This window comes from Rhinolophus sinicus, chromosome 18 (genome assembly GCF_057876585.1).
Source record: "Rhinolophus sinicus isolate RSI-liver-muscle chromosome 18, RSI-T2T, whole genome shotgun sequence".
NCBI classification, from domain to species: domain Eukaryota; kingdom Metazoa; phylum Chordata; class Mammalia; order Chiroptera; family Rhinolophidae; genus Rhinolophus; species Rhinolophus sinicus.
In genome coordinates this window covers 61,227,469-61,232,752 of record NC_142518.1, presented here as the reverse complement: position 1 = coordinate 61,232,752, position 5,284 = coordinate 61,227,469, and the positions used below count along the sequence as shown (strand labels likewise).

Genomic DNA, 5,284 nt, shown 5'->3' with positions numbered 1-5,284 from the left:
CCTTAAACAGACATAAAGGTAGACATACAGACCAATGGACCATAATAGAGATCCCATAAGGAAAAAAAAAAGGCCTTGCATATATGGTCAAATGATTTTTGACAAGGGTGCCAAAAGCATCCAACTGAGGATGAACAATCTTTTCATGTACACTGGTACTGGGAAAACTGGATATGCACATGCAAAGTAATGAAGTTGGATCCTAACCTTTCATTGAACACAAAAATTAATTCAAAAGGATCAAAGACCCTCATCCTCTCTTGTGGGTGGGGGTTACATGGTGGCAACTGCAGCAATGTGAGAACCTTGGAGACGCCCTCTGCTGCCGCCAGCATGGCTAGACACCTGTGCTGACACTGGGGGCTCTCTGCAGGCCCCACACTCCCTAGACGAGAAGAAGAAGTCCCATTGTTGGAGCAAGATGAACGGGAGATTTTACTGTGATTGTGGTGAGATGGAGCCGCCTGATCACTAACAAAAGACAACTTCTGTTAACTAACAGCTGCCAGGGCTTCCTGTGAAAATATCCAGCAACAAAGGAAAAAAAGAAGCAAAATGGAAACAGTGCTTACTAGCACCTTAGAACGATGCTGCTGCTTGGTACCAGTCCAAAACTGAATGTATTTGCACTGAGGAAAATGCTCATAGAAGTCTGCTATGTGCATATTTATTCACATTTTTATTAAATGTTAAATCGTTTAGCACAGTAAATCCGAGTGTATAATATGTAATTTCATCTGTTTGAGTTTCTTTCTTTTTTTATTAAAGTTTCTTGGGGTGACAATTGTTAGTAAAGTTACATAGATTTCAGGTGTACAATTCTGTAATACATTATCTATATCTCACATTGTGTGTTCACCATCCAGAGTCAGTTCTCTTTCCATCAGCATATGTTAGACCCTGTTTACCCTCTTCTAGAGCCCCTCTCCCCCGTCACTCTCTGGTAACCCCTAAATTATTGTCTATATCTATGAGCATTTGTTCCTTCATTTGTTTGTCTCGTTCTGTTCTTTTGTTGTTTTCAATTTTATATATGACATATCAGTGAAATCATATGGTTCTCTACTTTTTCTGTCTGACTTATTTTACTTAGCATTATACTCTCAAGATCCTTCTGTTTGAGTTTCTTAAGTGATTTATTTAAATGTCTGCAGACTTGCTGCCCCTTTCTTGAACCATGAGTACTGCGATCTTTTTAATGCTCAGTATGAGGAGAGCTTTTTGAGCTTTAAACCTAAGTGGAATTCAACAGGCCTGGTTGGCATATGCAACAAACATCAAGAACCCATCTTGCTGTGGAAGCAAAATGATTTTTCTTCTCCCATTTTGAAAGATCTTTCTTTTGGATACCAGTTTTCTTCCTTATTTACACAAGTTCAATAATTTGAAAGGAAAAGGCAATAGTAAGGGTTTCAAAAGAGCAGAGAAATTTGAGTCTCGTGAACATTCATGGTTTTGATTTGGGCTCTAGGTGTATGGACTTAAAACCACTGGGTTGTGGAGGCAGTGGATTGTTTTTTTTCTGCTGTAGACAATGACGGTGACCAAAGAGTAGCCATTAAGAAAATTGTCCTTACTGATCCCCAGGGTGTCAAACAGACTCTATGTGAATTCAAAATTATTAGAAGACTTGACCATGATAATATTGTGAAAGTGTTTGAAATTCTTGGTCCTAGTGTAAGCCAGTTAACAGATGATGAGGGCTCTCTCACTGAACTGAACAGTGTTTACATTGTTCAGGAGTACATGGAGACATACTTAGCTAATGTACTGGAGCAGGGCCCTTTACTGGAAGAGCATGCCTGGCTTTTCACGTATCAGCTGCTACGTGGGCTCAAATACATTCCCTCTGCAAACATACTGCACAGAGATCTCAAACCAGCTAACCTTTTCCTTAATACTGAAGACTTGGTGCTGAAGGTAGGTGATTTTGGTCTTGTGTGGATCATGGATCCTCATTATTCCCATAAGGGTCATCTTTCTGAAGGATTGGTTACTAAATGGTACAGACGGCCATGTCTCTTACCTTCTCCTAATAATTACACTAAAGCCACTGACATGTGGTCTGCAGGCTGCATTTTTGCTGAAATGCTAACCGGTAAATCCCTCTTTGCAGGTTCATGTGAACTTGAACAGATGCAGCTAATTTTATAATTGATTCCTGTTGTACATGAGCAAGATCATCAGAAGCTTCTCAGCGTAATTCCAATTTGCATCAGAAATGACATAACTGAGCCACACAAACCTTTAACTCAGCTATTTCTGAGTGTTAGTCAAGAAGCACTGGATTTCTTGGAACAAATTTTGACATTTAGCTCCATGGATTGGTTCACAGCAGAAGAAGCACTTTCCCATACTTGCATGAGCATATATTCTTTTTATTCTTTTGCAATGGATGAGCCAATATCAAGTCATCCTTTTCATATTGAAAATGAAGGTGAAGATACTTTGCTTTTGGATGAAACTCATAGTCACACTTATAACTGGGAAAGGTACCATGATTACCAATGATTGGCCTATACATAAAAACTTTAATATTGATGACGTTCAGCTTGACCCAAGAGCTCTGTCTGATGTCACTGATGAAGAAGATGTACAAGTCAATCCTTGAAAATATTTGGATTGGGATCATGAAAAGTATTTGGAGGATCCTCCTTTTGATACCAGTTACTCTACTGAGCCTTGCTGGCAGTACACAGATCATCATGAAAACAAATATTGTGATCTGGAGTGTAGCCAGACTTGTAACTACAAAATGAGATCGTCATCATCATATTTAGATAATTTAGTTTGGAGAGAGAGTGAACTTAACCATTACTATGAACTGAAGTTTATTATAGATCTTTCCAATTAGAAGGAATGAAGCAAAGAAAAATCAGATTAATAAGGCAAGTCAAAATGTAAAAGGAATGGATTGGTTAAAGCCCAGGTACCTCTGGAGGAAGCATCACAGCAACTGGCTGAAAAATAAAGGGAGAAGAACCAGGGATTTGACTTTGATTCTTTCATTCCAGAAACTATTCAATTTTGTTCACAACATGAGCCTACTGATGGTGTTGATAAATTAAATGATTTGAATAGCTCAGTGTGCCAACTGGAAATGAAAACTTTGATATCAAAGTCAGTAAGCTGAGAAAAACAGGAAAAAGAAATGGTAAGTTTGGCTCAATTAGAAGCTTTGTATCAATCTTCATGGGATACCCAGTTTGTGGGTGATGGGGAGGACTGTTTTCTCATAAATCATTTTATTGTGAGGTAAGCAAGGTTGAACAAATTGATAAGGAAAACACACCAGTTGTGTGTGTGTGTTTGTGTCCTTGGGCATGTCACTCAACCTCTCCCAAATCTCTAGTTTTCTCATCTGTGAAATGAGGCATCATAATAGCACCTATCATAACGTTGTTGAGAAGATTATGTCAGCTAATGTATCACAACACACATTCACATAGTGTTCAATAAATGCTATGTCTACAACTAAAAACGCAATAACAAAAACAACAACAACACACCAGTTACTTGGACAAGTTCATTAGCACGAAAGAAGATACTGAAATGCCAGAACCTGAGCCTGTAAAGGATGGGAAGCTTGGGGAGAGAGGAAATGAAGAATTTCTGAGTAGTAGTGGGGAATTCCTCTTTAGCAAGCAGCTTCAATCCATAGGCATCCCACAGTTTCACAGACCTATGGGGTCACCACTTAAGTCAATACAGGCCGCATTAACACCTTCTGCTATGAAATCTTCCCCTCAGATCCCTCATAAAACATACAGCAGCATTCTGAAACATCTGAACTAAAAGACTCAGCAGACATTTCTCATTGTATTCTTCATGAAATGTATTTGTCTTTTTTATTACTAGTGTTTAAGCCATTTTATTTTTTACTTGAATCAGATGGTGTCATTTAGAAAGGATTTTATTAGTTCTTGGTTTTCATTTTTTAAAAGATTTTTACTAAACTACAGCTAACACACAACATTAGTTTCAGGTGTACAAAAGAGTTATTGAACATTTATATACCTAAAGAAGTGATCACCATGATAAGTCCAGCATCCATCTGACACTGTACCATGCTATCATGATATTATTGACTATATTGCCCATGCTGTATATTATATCCCCATGACTTATTTGTTTTATATGTGGAAATTTGAACCGCTTATTCCCCTTCACATACCCCCCTTTTTTCATTTTTCAATTACAGTTGACATTCAATATTAATTTCAGGTGTACAGCATAGTGGTAGGATATTTATATAATTTAAGAAGTGCTCCACCTGGCACTATACACCTTATTACCATATTATAGACTATATTCCCTATGCTTTACTTTATATCCTCATGATTATTTTTTAACTACCAATCTGTACTTCTTAATGCCTTCAGCTTTTCACCCTGTCCCTCAAGCCCCCTCCCATCTATCACCCCAATAAATCTAGTAGCATCTGACACCATACATAGTTACTACAATATTATTGACTATATTCCTTATGCTATACCCTACATCCCCATGACTGTTTTGTAACAACAAATTTGTACTTCTTAACGCCTTCCCTTTTTCAACCCTCCCCCCCCCCAACTCCCTTGCATCTGGCAACCACCAAAATGCTCTCTGTGTCTACAGGTCTGTTTCTATTTTGTTTGTTTATTTTGTTCTTTAGATTCCACATATAAGCAAAATCACATTGCACCTGTCTTTCTCTATTTGACATATTTCACTCAGCATAGTATCCTCCAGGTCCATCATGCCGCCAAGATGGCGAGAACCTATTCCCTTTCATAACCGAGCAATATTCCAGTGTATATATGTACCACCTACTCTGTATTTATTCATTAATTGATGGACACCCAGGCTCCTTCCACATCTTGGCCATTGTAAACAATTCTGTAATGAACATATGGATACACATGTCCACTTGAAGTAGCATTTTGGGTTTCTTTGGATAATTACCCAGAAGTGGGATTACTGGGTCCTTTTTAGTCTCTTGTTATAGACTTATTTTAAAGTCTATTTTGTCTAGTAGAAGCATCGCTACCCCAGGTTTTTTGATAGTTTTATTTTCATTAAACATTTTTTTTTCCATCCCTTTACTTTCAGTCTGTGTGTCTTTTGATCTGAAGTGAGTCTTTTGTATGTAGCATATGTAAAGGTCTTATTTTCTTATCTATTCATCCACCTTGTGCCTTTTGATTGGGGCATTTAATCTATTTACATCTAAAGTAATTGTTGATAGATATGTAGTTATTGCCATTTTATTATTCATATTTTTAATCTTTTTTTCCTTCTT

At 37.6% G+C, this 5,284-nt stretch overlaps 1 pseudogene; it reads left to right on the top strand.

Moving 5' to 3' along the window:
- Positions 1–587: 587 nt before the first annotated feature.
- LOC109438467 (mitogen-activated protein kinase 6 pseudogene) lies at positions 588–3,795 on the top strand (annotated as a pseudogene).
- The last annotated feature ends 1,489 nt before the right edge of the window (positions 3,796–5,284 follow it).